This window comes from Sinocyclocheilus grahami, unplaced genomic scaffold (assembly GCF_001515645.1).
Source record: "Sinocyclocheilus grahami isolate Dianchi unplaced genomic scaffold, SAMN03320097.WGS_v1.1 scaffold622.1, whole genome shotgun sequence".
NCBI classification, from domain to species: domain Eukaryota; kingdom Metazoa; phylum Chordata; class Actinopteri; order Cypriniformes; family Cyprinidae; genus Sinocyclocheilus; species Sinocyclocheilus grahami.
Window position 1 is genome coordinate 583,229 of NW_015505801.1, and position 21,560 is coordinate 604,788.

Consider the following 21,560-nt stretch of genomic DNA (forward strand, 5'->3'; position numbering starts at 1 on the left):
GGTTTGATCCCAGAGCTGTGGATCTGACGACCGTGTTCTCACAGACCTGTGCAAGAAACGGACTATTTTAGGGTTCGAAAAGAACCGTAAAATCCTAATAGCTGAGTTTATTGAGCTGACTCATGACAAGAGTTATTACAGCATAGGTGTCGATACAACTTTATCTTCACAGCATTGTGAATTTCATTGTGCTCTGTTGGTTATAAACTAATAAAATTACAAAACCAAACCGGAGCTATATTTCTCAGGGAATTCCTTGTGTTCACTCAGCTTATTTTAAGAATGGGCCACTTTGCTCTCATAGATGTACACAAAGGGAATATTGCTGCTCATCCTAAAAGGTCAGCCAATCATTGCCCTCAGTTTTTAGGGGTAAGGTTCAGATTGGGGCCTAAAACAAACATTATTTTCAACCAAAACCATAGTACTTACAGTAATGAATAATCATTAAGATCGCATAATGTGGTATATTTGCATGGTACTTAATACATTAACACTTCTATGATGAATGTCTAACAATCAATGAGAGTATCATATCCAAAACATGATAGTACCATATTTTACATTTAATATAAGGGTTTATTTAAGATGATGAATAACAACCATTATATTTTCCTCAATAAGGAAAAAAACTACATCTACAAATAGATTTTTTGCAGAACCATGGGCAATGTCATTTTTTACCGGGAATTCTGCAGTTAAACATGATTATTTTAAGAATAAGTTGAATTAATGTGGGCCGTTGGCTTCAACAAAATCATATATCACCGATTAATAATATCGGTGCTCAAAGTATGTATGTTTTTTGAAAGTTTAAGTTATCATTAAAAATCAATTCCCCTATGGAGAAAATGTATGGGATTTCCACTTCCAGAAACCCCGCCCGTTGCATTCCATTGGACTGACATTGTCACCTGATTAATATTCATGAGTCAAGCTCATAAGGTTTAGAATGCATTAACCTCACCCACTTTTCAGAGTTAGATGTATGCTTGGTTGATATTATGGTTCTTGGTGTTGACAGAAATGTTGTACTTTGACAAAATCATATTTCGCATGCTGCTCCATGCTGTTAGTTGTGTTTAAGCACTGTTTTTAAAAAGAGAATCTTCTCCATAACAAGACGAGACAACAAACACTGAAAATCAGGACAGAGACACAGTGCACCACTGAGATTTTATTATTCAGACATTTTATTCAGCTCATGTTCCACTGAGAACATGGAAGAATGAAAGGTAGTCAAAGAAAGAGACAGAAGGAGGCAGAAAGACAGACGGGATTAGACAATGACTGTGTCGTTGTGTTTCGGTATCTGGAGATTTTAAAACCGAAGCTTCTTTCTTTGATGTCTTCGATGGAGACGCATATATATGCTACGTCTCACGTACATAAACTACAAAGTTGCACAAACACAAACTCACACCACATACACTTGCAAGCGCACACCAAACAGACACACAGCTGACAGAGAGGACAGTATTCAGCAGCAAGTGCCATTTTAGGCTCATTTCAGGCTGCAGTGAACACAGTATGTAATTTGAGAGACAAAACAGCCAAATGAGAAGAACATCTAAATGATTATACATTCATCCTCCATTTCCTTCTGTCCACTCCACACGCACACACACGCACACACACACACAACCACCAATTAGATGCAGGAGGAAGCAGTCAGTGCGGCTGCTTCTATTTGTGTCTTCCTTGAAGAACTCCAGATCCGTGAGGATGAGCGCAGGAGAAGAAAGGAAAAGAAAAGCTGATCTCTGCTGTACTGGCGCAGAGTGTGATGTATGCTGGCATGACAGGCTGGAATCTGGGCCATAGTTACATTCATTGTTCAGAGAGCTGTTACACAATTAACCCACCGACAGCAATGAATGTTGATTATGACCTTTGAAGAAATTAAGTCATCTATAGAGGTGGGCGTGTCTGGGCGGAAGAGGGCGTGGCCTCAGGGCCCACTCAACGGTCGATGGTTTTTCTATGTCAAAAACTCACCGACAGCGTTGAATGTTCAACAAGACCAGCAAGAGGGTGGGAAAGACCAAAATATTTCATTCAAACCATGGGCTTCTGTATCCTCAGAACCTTCAAGAAGAACCTTCACCATGCTGAGCCGAGTGTCTGCTAGAAGATAAAATGAGAATATGAGCAAGGAATTCAAAATAAGAAAAACTAGAATATAATAAAATAAAATGTTCAAAAGTTTGGGAACAGTAACATTTTTTAAAGAAATTGATATTTGTATTTAGCTAAGGATGCAAAAGTTTAAAAGTGACAGTGGCATTTATAATGTAGCAAAAGATTTCTGTTTCAAATAAACGCTGTTCTTTCACACTTATTCATCAAAGAATCCTGGGGGAAAAGTATCACAGTTTCTACAAAAATATTACGCTGTACAACTTGTTAACATTGATAATAAGAATTGTTATTTGAGCCAAATCAGCAAATTAATAATTCTAATAATTATTGATTTCTGAAAGATCATGTGACATTAAAAAAACCGGGAGTAATGGCTTCAAATTCAATTTTGCCATCACAAAAATAAATGACATTTTAAAATGCTGTATATTAAAATATAAAACCGTTACTAAATTGTAATAATATTTCACAGTATTACAGACAATATTACAGACTATTTATTTATCGATCTTGAACAACCATAATTAAAGCCATGGCTAAAAACTGGACAAGATTAAGCTCCTGTCAAAAAATAATAAACAGAATAAAAATGTGCAATCATATTAAAATGGATCTTAAATCCTAATAAAGCTCCAGAAGAACTGTTGTAGAGGACCTTCCTACACAAAACCAAAATCTATTGAGATAATGCTCTGCAAGTCAAATAAAATCTCATCATAAAAGAATAAAAAGTGATGTTCTGGAAAGTATGTCATTGCAGAGGGTATTTTAAAAATAATTTCAGATAATTTTCTTTATTTCAAACAAATATTAAAGTGTACCTCTCTCACACACATTCTTTATTTTCAGACAAAAGGCGGTCATCTGATTTGCACTAAATCCAAACTCTTCAACCAAATTGCTCTACCATTTCAAACACAATGGACAATGAATTCACACACACACACCGCACCACCTCTTCAGACGACCATGGGGGGCGAAAGGGTTTCCTATGGCAACAGCAGTGTGAGGGAGGGATGTGATAATCCAGGGGGATTGTGGGTAAAGTGGATGTAAATAGGGGGGTCCCCTGTGAACCCAGATACATTATCACTAGACAGAACACAGACACATACTTTATACTACCCGAAATGAAAGGGAAGTCTAGTTTTTATTGCATCCCCAAAACGTTGCTCTGGTGGTGTTCTCATGCAAATTTAGGATATTATCAGTTATTTATCAGGATATTTGTATGAATTTCATACATTTGGGTGATCAGTGTGTACCCAGAATTACAGAATATACAGTAGCATGCAAACACATATAATGCAACCCATGCCATTAAAATACTCCATACAACATTTATCGTCTTTCATACACCTGAATAAACCTGGTCAGTATAACAAATTTGCTTACAAGTTATGTTAACCTTACAAGTTATGTTCACACAGGCAGAAAATGTTATTTTTTTAGATCAATTCATTTGAGTGAACCAATTAGCTTATTCTGTTTTAAGAAAAATGATTCACTAGTAATTATGTAGTGCTGGATGTCTGATTGATTTTAGTGAATCGATTAGTGAACCAAAGTTATGTTCCTACAGACAGAAAAATCTAATTTTTTGGCCTATCCAACTCAAAAGTATTTAGTTTTTAACAATTTATGAAAGATATTGTGCTGGGGTAGATCAATTCAGTAAATCAACTGGCTTGTTCTGTTAAAAAAACATTTACTGATTCCTAAATAGTGATAAGTTTGCCTGATTCATTTAAGTGAATGGATTAGCAAAATAGACAGAGATCCTAAATAGATAGCGGGTTTTTTTATTTTTTTTTAAATAAATATTGTGCTCAGCTCATTTTTGTGAATCAATTAGCTTGTGCCGTTTTAATTATTCACTGATTAATATGTAGTGCTGGAACACCTGATTAATTTTAATGAATCGATTAGTGACCCAAGTTCACACAAGCAGAAAAATCCCATCCAATTGAAATCTATTTCGTTTTTAACTATTTTAATAGGAAAAAATACAAGAAATCTAATTTGTACAAGTCTGATCCGAACCACCTTCCAGAGATCTGAAATATGTCAGAATCTTACATTTTATATAATTTTTAATTGTTCAAAATCCCCCCCAAAATTCTGTTACGTCAAGTTTAAAAAAAAAAAGAATTTTGGACCCCACTGTATTTGCACAACACACTATCATTAAAAATACACACTCACTGCAACTCACCCTTAGTCCCATAGCAGTTTGTCCTTTAGTGTGAATCAACACCTTTGCAAAAACACCAGAGCTGTAGTGTAGCTTTCAATTTCTTATTTGTCCTAAGAGTACTTAAGGTGGTCTGAAGTAGTCCAACTTCACAAAGAGAGAGAGAGAAAGAATGTGCCTTCCCATATACGCATGTGTCTGATATATAGTCCATAATGGCTTTCAGACGTGGTAGTCTGATCTTAACGTGGACTGTGGATGTGGCCTTTTTCAGTGCGTCTCCTTGTGGTCTTCCACAAAATTTGGGGTGGGGGGAGTAGGGGGTTGGGAGGGGGCCCCTGTTTTAGCTCTTAAAATACCCTGCATCAAGCCGTGGTCGGGCAGCTTGTCTATCAGCGCTGATTACACATCGCTGCCGCTGCAGACAGGAGGCAATCAGGAACACGTTCACCCCTGATGTGTCTCACAACGCTTCCGTCCTCTACAGCCACCTGTGGTTTCCACCTCTGTGGACGTGTCTTTACTGTGAGAGAGGAAAACTAGATGATGTCCTAGGATTTCCTCTTTTTCATGCCAGAGCTGAGGAGAACTAATCAAACTAATAAAACTGAAATGAAGAGTAATTAAATGGAAATGAATAGAAATAGAAACTAAAGAGAAATGAAGGGAAACTAAATTTTCAGTAGTGGGAGAGGAGTTCAACTGTTTTCAACACAGTGAATCTTTTCACAATAACAAGCTACTTTTTCTAACTCTCTCATATGAATCGGTTCTTTCGGTTAAAACAATGGTTTACTGGGAAGTCTGATTCATTTTAGTGAATGACTTTGTTGTTCTGTTTTAAAACATGATTCACTGATTGATACGTAGCACTGGGAAGTCCAGTTCCTTTTTTAACAAATTGATTTGTTTTTTTGTTACATTCAAACAAATAATTCATTGATAGGTTTTGTGCAAGGCAGATCAATTCATTCTACTGAATCAATTTGTTCTGTTTTAAAAAATGATCCACTGATTGATAAGTAGTTCTGGGATGTCTGATTCATTTTAATGAACTGATTTGTTTGTTCAGTTCAAGAAAATGATTCACTGATAGATGTTGTGATAGAACTTAATTAGTTTGTTCTATTTTTTATAAAAAATTCACTGATTGATAAGTAGTGCTTGGAAGTCTGATACATTTTAACCAAACGATTGGTTGGTTCAGTTGTTCAAACGAGTTATCGTTTGTTCTAATTGGTTTGTTCAAATGAGTCACTGATTTTATTAGCTTTTTGGTGGCATTTAGTGTACATTTACCTTTTCAAGGTTACCCCATCATCAGTCATTATACAAAAATATTTTACTACAGAATGTCGTGACCGACCAATCAGAATCAAGTATTCCATTGTGATGGCGTCTCTCTTGCCTTTGCTGTGCTGTGAAAGATCACTGAAGACAAGGCGCTCTTTTGAAGCTGTGCAGCTGTTTCAGTGAGATGCGCCGCTGGACAGTGACGGCATGCCAGACAGTCTGATGAGATGAAAGTGAAGCTTCCCTGATTCTCCACAGCTATATGTTCTCACAGTGCCGCAGGTGCCATGAGGTTCAACTTGTAAGTTGGAAATGAAGTAGGGGGCTGGAAAACCAGTTAACCCAATCAGCCCTCGCTAGGAAACAATGCAAAGAGAAGCTCAAACGAAGAGAATTAGCTCAATGAATGGCTGTGCTTCTTGGAAACGAAGACTGAAAATAATTCTATATCCTATAAGTAATATGCTGATTTGTCAATCAAGGCACCGAGCAGTCAAATATTTTTGTATAACGACCGCTAGTCTATATATTTCAGTTTAGCAGTCATTATCCCACAATTAATCCTTTCAGCCTAATACAAAAACATTTTGCTTTAGGATCTTGATAGCCATTTTGAGGTGTATTATGAGATTCATTTTCAGTTGAATTTTCACCAGCCATTTCTCCAATCTTCAGGGTCACATGGATCTTCAGAAATCATTCTAATATGCTGATCTGGTGTTTTCAACTGTTGACACTTTTGAATGGTAGTGTAACCGTTTGAGGGGCTTCTAACCACAGTTGTGCCAGCTAAACAGTAAAATGTGTCATATTGTCAAATTCTAGGCATTTAACCTAGAGGAAAACAGTTCAAGTGCTCAGGCTATCTGAGTTCACTGCCTCTGAAACTTGTTTTAGTTTTTAGCTCAAAAAGGTAAACCCCAGATAAACCTTTAGGAATGCAGCCCCGAGTCGCTGGTTGCATAGTTCCAATAACCCCCATAGGAGAGAGTGTGTATGCATGCATTAGTGCAGGGGTTTTCAACCTGTGGGGCGCGCCAGCACCTGTCAAGTGGGGCGCGAGCATCAGTTAATTCAGAGACATTCCCTTGAGGATTTATGAATATGAGTTAGCAAATCTTTAGCCATCCATTAGGGGGCAATCTGACTCCCACTGCTAGTCGACAGTTAGAGCAGAGTTGGCTCAAATGAAATTAGACAAACTTGGGGGAGGGCGCATGTCCTAAAAGGTTGAAAACCCCTGCATTAGTGTGTGTGTCTGTCTACAAGTGGCATTTAGAGTGCTGTCGCGCTTTGAATGAGTTTGGCTCTGCTATCAGCCCGAAGCCTTTCTACGGCTCACCTGCTACAGACCTGAACTCAGAGACCGTCTGAGACTGTGAACCCCAGCCCCATAGCCCGCACACACCCAATTGCTGATTTACACGCACACAGCTGTTTTCTACACTGCAGACAAAAGGATGTTTGTCAGACATGCCTATGCACAATGTTTCCTATTGTAAAAATCAGTGGCTGGACAACCCACAACCCATTCAATCTCTGGCAAATCACCACTCAGACTCTCAGTTTCCTGTTAATCACCACAGAGTTCATTCAAAACCCTCACACAGCAACACAAAGAGACGAGAGAGAAGAGAGAAGCGAGAGGCAGACTACTGACTAGTACATTTCCAAACTACCAACTACACTACAAGGACTAATGTAAAGGCTTCTTTGGAAGTCACTGGATAAAAACATCTGCTCACTTAAAGGTAGGGTAGGCGATTTCGGAAAGGCTAGCAATAGCAAGCTAGTTCTAAAAGCACAAGATCCCACCCTCCCTGCAAATCACTCTCCAAAGCCACACCTCCTCCAAAACACATGAATACGCACAGACAGACCAGAGGCTAACCAGTGACACGATGAGAGATGGCGTTGGTGGAATGCAACTCTGTCAGATTTTCTCATGTCTCATTCACAGGTGAGAAAATACTACAGTAAAAAGCACATATTACAATAATAACGCCGCCCAATCTCACTTGGTCTGCAATAGTGTAATGGAATGCGCTGATGACATATCATGTCTGCGCGAACAGTGTGCACAGAGGTATGCAAATACATTAATTGACAGGCAAGTAGGACAGCCTATCGTAGTCCTCCTCGGGCCAAGGAATAAGATTGGACGAACATTTTATGGTCCTATGCCTTTTCCCAGATGATTAAAATATATATAAATACATTTAGACCACTTAACTTAGTGATTGCTATCGGGATGTGAAGAGACTTTTAACCAGCATAACAAAGAATGTTTTCAAACCAAATCAGCTACCCTGCTTTTAATTAATGTAACTTTGCAAAGAGTTGATTGTGACGAGTGGGGTGGGGCCTCGCTCCGCTCCCACGGCTCTCGGCCCCGCCCCACTCGTCACATTGATCTCCACAATCAATCAAACATCCTCACCTTAAAGCAACTGTATTTAAGGTTTTTATGTTGAAACATCAGTGCTAATGATACACTGACTTCTAATAAGGTTTTTTCTCAAGCTACCCTCATACTTCTGTTTTGGAAGTATAAAATGTTGGTGAGGAGGTATGAAATTCCACGAAAAGAGCAGATTGCTTTACGGCAACGACGAATGCACGAGTACAGCTATCCACTGTAATACTGTATATTTATGACAGTAAAATTGACTCTGTAGGGGGCTCCAAAGTTGCAAAAAAAACAAAAAAAAAACATACATTAGCTTTAAAGTCAGACAGCAATTAAACAGCGCCACTGCTGGTAGCCACCAGAACTACATATTTCTACATGAAAAAATATATATATTTTTTTTTTCTACTTAATGGGTTAATAAAAATCAGTGTAACCGTCTAATAATATTTAAAGAAGCATTCCATATTATAGTACATGTAAGTGATTGGAAAGCTTCAAATAGTGTAATATGGACCTTTTTTCTCTTTCTATGCCCAAAACTGAGAAATGATAGCAGAATTGAATTCACGTACACAACACAACCAAACGTCTGGGCTCAGTAAGATTTTTTTTTTTTGTAAGTTTTTTAAAGACGTCTCACCAAGGATGCATTTGTTTGACCAAAAATACAGTAAAAACAGTAATATTGTGGAATACTATTGCAATTTAAAGCTTTTCAAATTTTTCTATTTGAAAAGTTTTCTATATTAATAAACTCCAGGCTTCACTGTCACGATCCTTCTGAAATCATTCTAATATGCTGATTTTCTGCTCAAGAAACATTTCTTATTATTATGAATGTCAAAAGCAGTCGTTCTGCTTTATAATTTTGTGGCAACCATGATTCATTTTTTTCCAGTATTCTTTGATGAATAGAAAGTTCAAAAGAACAACATTTATTTAAAAGAAAACTTTTTAACATTATAAATGTCTTTCCTGTCACGTATGATCAATTTAATGCATCCTTAAGCCTGTGTTATATTTTTTTGCATGAGCAATCCGGACGCGTACACGGACAGCGCGGACGCGGACGCGGACTACTTGTATTTATACTACTGAAAGCATATGCTGAGGTCCACTCCACGGACGTGTTCCATACATGCTTAGTAGATTGGCTTGAACAGTAAACAAACATGTGTAGAAACAATTGCCCACAGTTATTGCACATCTGGCTGTCTTTATATGGTTTTATCGACAGATTGTACAGGTTCGAGTAGCAACGGGCTTCTTCACACAGCCTGCGCAAGCGCAGTTGGTGCTTTTGTAGCCTACACAAAAAATTGGAGGCACGTGGATGTCCGCGCAGAGCCTCCGCACACACTCTCCGATGACCTCTCCGATTTTTATGTCACGCATACCATAGCGGACCCAAGCGGACTCGCGCACGCGGAAAGTATAACACAGGCTTTACTCAATAAAAGTAGGCTATTAACTTCTTTTACAAAAAATTAAAAAAATTATAGCTCTCCTTGAATAAAACCACCAATGAAAAAAAAAATCATCAACCAATGACAACCCCAAACCAGTTAAGCAACCCCACTATAAAACTAACTACCAATCTGAAAGCACTAATTAAACAGCCCCACATTAAAACATCGATCAATCAAACAGCCCAAACATAAAACCGTTATCCTGAAGATGCATCAAAACACTGCCCCTTCCTTTCATCCTGAACGCCCCATTTTCTAAAGCCTGTAGGAGTGGCGGGATTCCAGAGTACAGTGAGACTGTTTATGCCACGGATCACAGCAGACAGACATAAAGCTTTCACCCTGCCTCCCTCACAGAGCGGCAACTACATTAAAAGGACATAAATCTGTGGGAATGGACATGCAAGAATGTGTATGAGCGTGTTAAAGAAAATAAACCTGATGTCAGTCAGAGAAACCAATGCCCTGCAGGTGTGATGATGTCTCCGTGTGTGTTGAGAGAACAGATTCTACCTTGCTTTTTTGGTCAAGAAAAGGTTTTCATCATTTCCTCTTCTCTCATTTTTGATTCACGGCTTATTAGAGGCTGTTTGACTGACGTAACTTATACATGGAAAGTCATTATATAGTCATTTTTAAATATAGTTATGGTCAGGGTTTGCATGAGGATGTATGGAGCCCTTATATGCAACATAGCTTCATTTTTCTTGGAACACGCAAACTCCAATAAATCCCTTATATGAAGTTGCCTGGAGCCAAAACCCAAACAATCATTTATGTAAAATATATCTACAGCGGGTCAGATTTTGGAAAGCTCATCATTTTACTGTTTTTCTTATTAAACACTGTAGTATCTTATCCTCACAGCTCTTACTTGGAGGTCCAATTAGGACAAGATGTGCGTGTGTTGGAGTTCTTGAAGGCCGACAGTTTATTTCTGTTCCTGCGTCGCGACACGTTTTTGCCAACTCAGTGAAACCCCTGCAGATAGGGAGAGCGCGAACCCACAGTCAAAACTTCAACAGCTTCTACTGTCCTGCACAGCCTCTGAAACACACACACACACACACACACACACACACACACACACACAAATCACACTATTACATGATCATGCTCGAACTTCTTGGCCCCCGAGCAGCTGAAACAGTAAAGGAAAATCACATGGCATCCCCACCAGACAATACGGTCATAAAAGAGATAGTGCACAGCTATGGTTGGCCTAAACAAAAGGACGGGGACAGACTGTCGGGCACCAGAGCAACATCCACAAAAGATGAAGCCCTGGATTACAGAGCACTGCAGAAAACCATATGACTGATACAAGACAGCCTGGCCTGAAAGAACCTCATAAAACATGCACTCATAATTAGGGCTGCGCAATATAAAAAAAATTATATTCAATATATATCTCTGTATAATTATGAATTTGTTGTTTGTGATTTTTTTAATCCTATAAGCCAATAACTTTTAAGCAGAAGAAAACACAGCTGTTAAATAAATGGAAAAAAATATAATATTTTTAATTTCTATCAGTGTTATTAACTATATATTAGTGTAATATTACCTATATAATATAATTTTATTTACTCATATTTTTATATTTTAAGTTTTCTTTTATTTTAAGTATTGTACTTTTATTTTACATTTTAGTAATTTTCTTGTGCCTTTGTCATTTTTTTATTTCAGTTTTAGCTTTAGTATATTAGTATTTAAACATATTTTATTTAAACAAGTTTGTCATCTGATATTTTTATTTTATTGTATTTAAATTATTATTTCAGTAGTTTTAACAATAACAGCATTGAATTATATGCACCAATATAATGTAAATAAGTGAACAGCAATATTTACTTGCATGGATTTTTACAAAAACATTTAAATATATGAAAAACATCTGGTGGGACCATCATGAAAATCTTTGATTCACAGATTCATTGAACTGATTTGCAGAGATGAATCAAACTTTAAACCAGAGAAATTATGTTCAGATGTAGAATTTGATGTAATCAGCAAAAACATTGTGAATATAGCCATAATTATCTTTTCTCTGTAAATACAATGCATATTTTTCTCCTTATGGGACACTTAAAGGAAATTTAAAGGAATATATGCACCATAAGTCTCTCTGTAAAACATGAATATTCAATAAACAACCTCATGCCAGGACATGTCTCACACAGCCTCAGGTGAACTTGCAAAAAGGCAGCAGAAGGTGGAAGCAGGGCTGTCGCAAAATTCACAAAGCCTATGACAAATGGCAACCTCACACACTGGCCAAACAATCACATGTCTTGCTGACAGGAAGTGCAGAACTGCAGGGATGTATGTGGCAACACAAAGAGCTTTCATCTTCCTTACAAAAGAAGGAAACATGGCGTGTGATTTACAAGCCAACACCACTACACGAGGATTCATCAAATCACAGCAGAGACCCTTGAGTGTAACGGGGCCCATTAAGTTTAACACTACAATCTTTATTTCCTCTGCTTCTGTTCTTTTCCCTCTTCACCTATTTTCTCTCCTCTCAACGCCTCTGCAGGAAGTGCACACTGGAGTTTATTTCTGAATAGGACAAAAGGAATGCATGCCATTTCCTGTTCATGCCGTCTCCATATGAACATATGAAGAAATGCACATGTCTAATAGAAGGGTTTTCCATGAGGCTCCCATTACAAGCTCCAAAATTATCTCCTCAGACTTTAAGCATCAAACAATAAGGGCTTCTTTTCTAATCTGGCAAACACTGAGAATCGGATCGGGAATCCAATATAAGAGTCCAAATAAAAATGTATGAATTTTTTGGCCTTTTCAGAGATGGGAAAATGCAGACTATAACAGTATTCATTAACAATAGCACACAAATGAATTGTATTCTTTCAGCAAGCTTTCAAAAACATTTGAGAGCCAAGTACTATAGTTCAAAAGTAAAGCTACCAATATTCTTTGACTACTGTCAATAGTCCTGTCCCAAATGGCACCTGGTCCTTCTCAAAGTCCACACTTTGATGTCGGTTAGTAGTCGACATGGCTACATGGTGGCAAAGGGGGCGCTCATGAGCTCTTCTGAACCATAAAATGACAATCAGGACATGCTACACAACATGTACACTATATAGAACGCAAGTATGCATCAAGTGCACCATTTGGGTTTTCACCAATGAAAACATCAGTATTCTGACTCCCAGAAACACCAGCTGATCAAATTGAACCATTTTGAGAAACATTTTTAAAATGCCGCCAGAAGGGCTATTCAAACCAAGAACGATAACTACATTAGCATCTACACCAACAGACGATAACGTTCTGTTTATTCTAAACACATGCTACAGCTTTGTCATCTGTCACTTTAAATGCTTCGTTTAAACGCTTACATGATTCTGCTTGACTGTAAATGATTATATCGTTCATTATCTGGAAAAAAATCTGAAAGTGATTCCAACAATATAGTTCCTGTCGTTATGTAGTTAGCGTTATAGACATCACTTCAGGTCTGAACGGCCCTTTAGGCTGAAACTAATTTAAAAAAATAATAATTAAATAATTAAAGTCATGTTAAGAAAGTCAAATCATTAAATGTAACCTACCACATTTTTGCATCCTTTCAAAACTACAGAGAAATCGGAGTATGGGCGTGCTCCACTGTAAGAGCCCCAAAATTTGAGTCATTATGTAGTTTTTTGTGCTAAAAGCAGCATCTGCTTTGGCGTCTGCTGAAACAAGACAAATTGGTGGCTTCTACTGAAGACAAATTGAGAAGTCTATAAAAAGAGCATGCTTTAATGAGGAAAAATAAGAAATAAAAAGAAAATTCACTGCCAAAACCTTTGTTTGAATTGAGACTCAGCCCTGGCAGGTTTTATGTGATCATGTGACATCAAGACTTGAGTGCTAACACTCTCTCTCTCTCATATATATATATATACACACAATATACATGATACAATACAAGTGAAATGTTATTCCCATCAAGGGTTTGCATTGAAACAAGCTGGTTCTCTTTATGTGGAAAGATTGTAAGATATGTTTTTCTCTTTACTACATTTGGGGAACATTTTTAAAAGTAAAAAAAAAAGCAAACCACACCACAATCATTAACATAAAAAAAACTAATGTAACTAAATATTCAGTACCGTCATTTCGTCTCCAAGCAGATTAAATGAACAAAACAGCCTCTTTTTCTATTTCCTTGGCATAACTCTCTAACAGTCCTCACTCATTTTTCACACAGAGAGGGGTAACAAGTAAAAAAAAGAGATGGAGAGAAAGAAGAGGAAAACAAAATAAGAGAAATGAACGGCTCATTGCTTGTGCATCCTACAGTAGTAGGGTCCCACACTGCGCCTAGTGGGGTTTACAGCATTATGGGTAATGAGAGGGGGGGAAATGAAATTTTCTAATGGTTTAGACTAGCTGGGTGGTTGTCTTTTGGAAGTGAGAAAAAAAAAGAGGAATCGTCGCTTTCTGTTTATGCCATAGACACTCAGTAGAACACAGTGTTCTTTAACTGCATGCGTATGTGGTTGCTCTTCAAAAGGTTACAACTTATTGAGTCTGCAGTTCACAGATTACAGCCAACAAGGTTTCATGCAAACAGACATAAAAAAAGAAATCTTGCCGTTTCATTTTTAGCCATTTGGATGTCGTTGTTTTTATAATCTATTGCATTTCTTTGCTGACATTTATGTTTTTTCTTAATTGGGAAACTGCTGTGTAAGATGTCTGTGGTTAAATGCTCAGTCATAAACACATGGCACATTCTACAGTCAGCACCTTCAGAAAATGTTCTCAAGACAATGGCTACGTTTACATGCACAATTTTTGGTTCAGTCGGACTGAATTCATTCCAATTGATGAATCTGAATGTAGTGTTTCCATGCACTCTCAATCGTATTAGAAAAGGAATAAACCGCCCCTTCAATCCGATCGAAATTTCATTCCGATCGAGTTCAATCGGATCGATTAAGATGTTTACATGAAGATTTTTCAGTCCGATTGAGCCGTCAATCCAATTACAAATGGATTATTTGGTTGCATGTAAACATAGCCAGTGTTTGCAATGGCCTTTAATCGCTTTACAATGAAAATCGTAGGTTAAAATCAATATCACATGTTTCTTCAATTCAGCTCATAGGAGAAATCTGGGTGTATAAATTCACATTGTATCAAAATTGGTCTCTGATTAAACACATTTTTCCCATGGGTTTTGGGGAAAAGAACTATCAAAGATAAATTATGCATAATTAAGTCTTTAAAAACATGCCTTAAAAATTGCACATTATTTCATCACAATTATGATGTAACTGTCAAAGCTGTTCACCAGTCAAATGAATGTCTTTAAGACTGATTGTGGACGTTTTTGAGACAATTCAAGATCTTTAGAGCTAATTTGTGAATGCACACTTACAATTACGCCTACATTTTCCCAAACTAAAAGACCTTGCGCAGTATATCTCCAGCCACCATGTGCGAAAGCAGAACGTCACTTGTAGAAGTGTCACTGAATTTTCAACACTACACTAGAAAAAACCTGGGAATGGTGAAAAGCTGAAATGATGACGTTAACAACTGACAACTTTTAAACTGCCTAGAATAAAAAAAGCAGTGACTATACACCAAAACTGGAACAGAGTAGATTGGCTTTGATTTGATATTAATTTTCACATTTGGTTTTCTTTCTAAGCATAGTCAAACCAAACCCATCTGTCACAGTCAATCATAGTCTAAGAGACCTGACTTCAGTCATATCTCAACTGACAAAATGTGTTGTTATTTTGCCCTTGTAGGGCATGGAGTGCTTTTCTATACAGTCTAAAAAATAAAGATTCCAAAAGGAGGGTTTTGCTTTGAATGCCATAAAAGAACCATTTTGGTTCCCCAATGAACTTCTCAGTGAACCAAGTGTGAAGAACCTTTTAATCTAAATATTTTTTTTTTTACTATAAAGAACCTTTTATGCAAAAAAGTTCAATGGATGTTAAAGGTTCTTCGTGGAACCATTGTTCCAACAAAGAATCTTTATTTTTAAGAGTGTACTCAGAATACAAACTAAAACTGATATATTTAATTCTGACTCACAGTCTTAAACACACCCCAGTTCAGCTCTTTCTACAAGTCTTTCAAAGGCAGCAAGTTGGTTTAGGATGTGTTCCACTCAAATTCCATAATGGCTACTTTAATTCGAATTAAAATGACTGTATGTAATTTCTACACCACTAGTGACACTAAAAGGAATTGCAACAATGACGGTTTCCATTCATGGAAAGTCTCCTCCCATCTGCCATTGTTAAAAAAAACAGTAGCAGTCCCACCTTAAACTCGTGCCATTGAGTCAATGTTGTTACTCAAAGTCTTTTGAAAGCACACAGAGACACCGGGTATTTACAGTTTTCAAGGAAATCAACCTACAAACAGCTTACTTATAGTTGTCTCTGAACATTAAGCTGGTATAAGAGATGGTATTTTTGATAATTTTTTTTTTAAATACTTAAAGTATACAATCACACACAATGACTGAGCAGTAGGTAGTGGAAATTGTACATAAAATCCCATATTTTAACTGTACATAAATGTGTCACTGCAGCCGAAACCATGCCGTTTTAGTGCGATTTTTACCAAACAACCCCAGTCATGCTCCAGGGAGCCTGAGCTTGTGTTGTAAGTTTTCAGTGAAGAGTAGAAAGATCGTTAGCATAAATAATTTGCTACGTTAAGGGTTGTTGGTGATGTAGATGCAGAAACGCTGGTAACACATTGCCCCACACCACCCAAAAGCTCCAGATGGGGACAAAGTTTATGCAGATTGGCTCATTAACCTCACTGTGCTGATCTCTCCACGGTAATGACACACGCAGCACGCTGGGGCTTCAATAATCCATCTCAACATCCTCTCCACTGAAAAGATTACAGTGTGGATGCCACATCCCCGGCCCTGGAAATAGCGAAGCCTCTAGATGGAGGCTACATATGTGAGCGCACACGCTCAAGTGCACCCAGAAAAAGCGTTAGAGCAAAAAGCAAAAAGGCATCTTAGCAGCTGGTGTCATATTCCCCCTGAGGTGTTCCTGTTCATTTTAGTTCCTCAGACAGAATGGATGAACATCTCTTTGAAGTGCAGCCCATTCTGGAATATTTTTCCCAAAACACCACAACCACACATTGAGGTATGTTATCTGTATGTGTGTGTGTGTGTGTGTGTGTGAGTGTGTGGATGGATTTTGTTGAGACTTGGAATGGGCGTGGCTTCCTTCAAGACACCCCAAGCATTCAGATTTTTCTGTGTGTGTGAAAATATTGTTGAATATTCTTTTCACTGTTCGCGATGAATGCCCACATTTATGCTGCTGAATACCACACATCTCAGAACAAAACTACTTCTTTAATTTTTTATCAATGTGCTTGCCTCCTGCAAGGGGTCTTGGACTTCTGAGAAATTTTAAAAGAGCTGCGCTCAAACTATTTTATAACATTGGTAAAAGTAAAATGTTCACACTCCCAAAAAATTATCCTCTGGACAGTACAAAACTGTCACTCGTTATTGTAGAGTCCTTTGTTGTGTGCTTTTTTGCTCTATGGAGATACTGTTTTGTGAGACATCTAGCACTATACACAAAAATAGGCTCAAACTAGAATACACGTGTACACATGTTCAAACGTTTGGGGTCGGTGAGATTTTTTAAAGTTTCTGAAACACTTAATTCTTGAAAGATGCTGAATAGAAGTATTGATTTCTTTCAAAAAACAAACGTTTTAATGATATTGTATGCATTTGAGATGCACTTTTATCTTGTATGTCTTGTGCAAGACATATTTGCAGCCAATTTATAGAAATGTTAAGACTTGTAGGTCAACACAAAGCAGTATGTAGGAGCCACTAAACATAAAAAACAAAACAAAAATATGCTTCCCTTTTTTTTCACTTGATGTGGAGAGAGCAAAAGGTAATAGCAACAGTGGTGGAGTCTGAGAACGGTATAATGTCAGGAAAACTGAAAGTGTTTAGATCAAACATTGTATTTATGTAAGGTAACTGATGAAATAATGAGAAGACAAGAAATTCAAAGTAGACATCATGGCTGTGCATTACATTAGGGTTTGTTAAAAATGAACACTCACAAATTCTTAAAAAAAAAAAAAAAAAAAAACTAAAATGGTCCCTTATAGTTTCTGAATATTTTTACAGCATTAGACATTGGCATTTGCAACCAAATGAGGTTTCCCTCAGAACTAATTTTCAGAAATATTTTCACAATTGCTTTTAACATCTCACAACCATAAACTCTAATGTCCAAATATTTTTGTCTTAGATTTAAACAGCATTTATTCTTTACCAATCTAAAACTCAAACAACATCTCTTTGTGAAATGTATTGCTTGCATAAGTGTGCTTTATAAGCTGTGTTATTTAAATATATTAATTAAAATAACAGTGCTTGGCATTTTTTATTTATTTATTTTTAATTCAATGACATTCATACAATGTCATAATTAAATGTTCAAATACTTTCTGAGGCCAGTGCATCTTATCCTGGAGATATACCGGACATTAAAAACATCGGATTTGTGTCTCTTATCACACTGTGTGTCCCCTATTCATGAAGGAATAGAAGCCCTTTCTAACTCTGTTTGGGCCTGTTTGTTGTGTGTAAGAGAGAGCGAGAGAGACAGAGACAGAGAGGAGGGGTGTTCAGACGCCCGTTGCTGTTGTTCGTTATGTCTGTGTTCAGGTGTCTCTGAGGGTGGCAGTAGGTGGAGATTAAACTGGGAGACAGACAAAGAAGGTGGAGATTGTGTGTGAGTGTGTGTGTGTGTGTGTGTGTGTGTGTGTGTGTGTGTGTGGAGGGGGGTTCACTTTCCGGTACAGATATAATCACACAGCCTGTAATATATTTAACAGTCGTCTTTCTCGTTCTGTTGCAGCTTTCCGTGACCTTACTTTATCTCTCTGCAGACCGGAACGGCAACAAACAGATTTCATATATTGCAATTAGACACATCTGGATCCTGTCAACAACACCAGATGGATTTGAGGGATCAACTTGATTCAGTTTTTTTCAGCACATCTACTTTTTCTTTACTCGTCTACACAAAACACATCAACTGCTGTAGTTAATAACTAACATTTACTGTAGAGAACAACGAAACTGAAACCCAGATTAAAGGTAATCATGCACATTTAACTTGTCACTAAGCTAAGTTTATCTTCAGCCCACGTACAAGCATCAGTTTACTGATTTAATCTAATGATGCAGCGGTGATGATGAGAGTCTGGGCGCTGAGATGACTCACACCACAGTCTGTGATCAGACCCACAATGGAAAGAAGTCAAACACAAGAAGTGAAATCCAGGTGATCTGGAGCGAGCTTTTCATCTACACATTTAGAAAACTAGAAATTTCATCTCTGAGCAGACGAGAAGGGTTGTAACCCTTTCCCGTTTACATCTATTAGAGCCACAAAGATTGCTCAAAATGGGACAGTGTGTACACCTATATTTGTTTCCCACTGTATTTGCGTTTTTAAATAAAAATGGTTTTAATATGCTGCTTACCACCGTTTAAAATTAAGAAATTTGACTACCACAATAAATGAATGCACATAATTTAAAATGTCTGTGCTTTTAATTGGAGCCCACTCTGAGGACAACTTTAACAGTTGCAATCTTTGTATTTGACATTAAATTACATAGTTAGAGGTAAACTATGTACATTTCTAAACTGATGTTGCAGTTTTGTTAATGTTGCAACTAATTTGTTGCAAACACATTTAGGAATACTATATTAACGTTTGACATACACAGCACAAAAAACATGTTGAAACAAAATGTGTAACAACAATTGCCAGTGTCTCCTTAAAAAAAAATTGGTGTAGAAACAGTTTTCACTCAGACATTGCCAGTAAATTTCACAATAGATAGCAAAGGAATGGCAAGTGACATTGAATTAAACTTGAAATTTTGAAGTAGAAAGACTGAACAATCTAATAATCTTTGTATTATTTCCAATGAAAAATCTTTTTTTTAATAATGTACTTTTTATCATGCACATTTAACCCTTCTATGAATTGCATGAATTATTAAACCACAAAAGAAATAAAAATATCGTAATATTTCTTTTTATTTCAAAACATGAATATATATATATATATATATATATATATATATCCAATTTTATCTTTTTTTAATGACGTAGAGAGATTACATTATTGCAATAAAAGATAAATATTATAATATTATATTATAAAATAAATAGCGGTTTTGGTGTAATAAATAATAATAATAAACATATAAAGAGAACAGGCATTTATAATTAAGGAAGGGTCAAGGATAACCACCCATAGTTGTTTGGATGTTACACCCTGAGAGGCAAAAAGTGCTTTTAAAGATCTTTGTATCTGTATATAATATTTCAACATTACACAAACAGAAGCTTATTGACTATCGGATATATTTAACTTTTACTAGCCTATATATACATTTCTAATACAGTTAAATTTACTCTGACAAATGAATGCAATACATGAAGCATCTAAATACATTGCAATATATTTAATTCTGGCTGAAATTAATCGATCATCCTGCAGAATAAGTTATCGGTGACACAGTTCCTTTTTCATGAGCAGCTGCCACCAGCTTTTGCACTGATTTTATGATCTAAATCTGTAACCTTTGCATTGTGAGAGCAAAGTGAAGGCTTACATACCTTCTTTGAAATCTTAAGAAGAAATAAAGGAAGCCAGTCCACGTAAGGAGCATTCGTATCGCTTCAGATATCTCTCCGGATCCTCCAGCTGCTTGGATCTGCGCCGGTCACCGCTGACTCGCTGTAGTTCCACTCGCGTTCTCAATGATTCCACAAATGGGGCGGAGCTTTGTGTCACATGAAAGTCTGTAGAACATACGATTGGCCACTGAGATTTAGGTTGCCAACTGCTGTTGTTTGTGATTGGTTGAGTGTGAAGCTATTTGACGTTGAGTCCAGCGTGTGTTACAATTTTGTGAAGGGGGGGGGATAGTGTGGGTGGGTGGGGTCCTTTAGGAGAAAAAAAAAGCAAGGCCCATATTTTCTGCGAGTCTGTCAATGTGGAGATTTCCATCTTAAAGATGCTTAAAAACGTATATCAAATATGAAAGTGAAGCTATATATTCAATGATTATTTATTTTTATGAGTGCAAAAGACCAGTAACTAATAATCATTCAGGCGTTTTCAAAGAACAAATAAATGATTTTATAAAAATAAAAAGGATTTTACAATATTTAAATTAAGATCCAAATATATGTTTGTCCAAGAATATTCATATGAAATTTAAAAAAAATATACATTTATTAACATTAGACAGCTAGTGTCTGGATCGACATACTGAATGTAGAGCAAGCACATTTGACATTTAGTTTGATCTCTGACTGCTTTGTTTTTTTGCAGTGTGTTTTTAGTGTGCGTACCATAGGAATGTATTACTCGATTAGCTTTTTTTTTTTAAAGCCTGTACACTTCCTGTTTACCCCACTAGCCACAAATCTGAATGAATTTGCTTGGCTTAGAGGACTAAGAGGAGAAAGAGTATTGCTACTGGGACACTTTTAAATCGAATCATTTGTCTTCCTTCTGGTCAGAACCCCAGAAGGAAGCATTAAAGCATCCTTAAACAGTTTCATTGAGGTACGGTTTTGACCTTCATCTGGAACAGATTACATTTTAATTGACAATTGGTTCCCCAAGATCTATAAAACAACAAAGAGGAATGAAAAACATTAAGAGTGCTTCTTCTCTGCGCTGTTTCTCCCGAACCGCAGAGCTCTGAGACACATTTCGGTGAATTATTCACGAAAGAATACTCAGAATAGGATTCAGTCCTCCTTTTCTGAGCAATGAGAGTCACCATCATGTTGTTTCCAACATGCATGACTTTCTTTCTTCCATGGAAAACACAAGGAGGTAAGAAGTCACGTTGAACATATTTATCAACTGCCTGGAAATGAGTGTTCATTTTTCAAAATGTCTCCTTTTGTGTTCCATAGAAGAAAGTCATGTGTGTGAGTTTACCATATACT

The 21,560-nt window shown here is 37.0% G+C and overlaps 1 long non-coding RNA gene across 1 annotated transcript; it reads right to left on the reverse strand.

The window, feature by feature from the left end:
• Positions 1-1,169: 1,169 nt before the first annotated feature.
• Positions 1,170-20,311, reverse strand: LOC107557867 (uncharacterized). Its single transcript, XR_001605435.1, has 3 exons — positions 20,211-20,311; positions 10,386-10,558; positions 1,170-2,127 (listed from the first exon to the last, which is right to left on the reverse strand). It is a non-coding gene; the product is annotated as an uncharacterized lncRNA (long non-coding RNA).
• Positions 20,312-21,560: the final 1,249 nt, after the last annotated feature.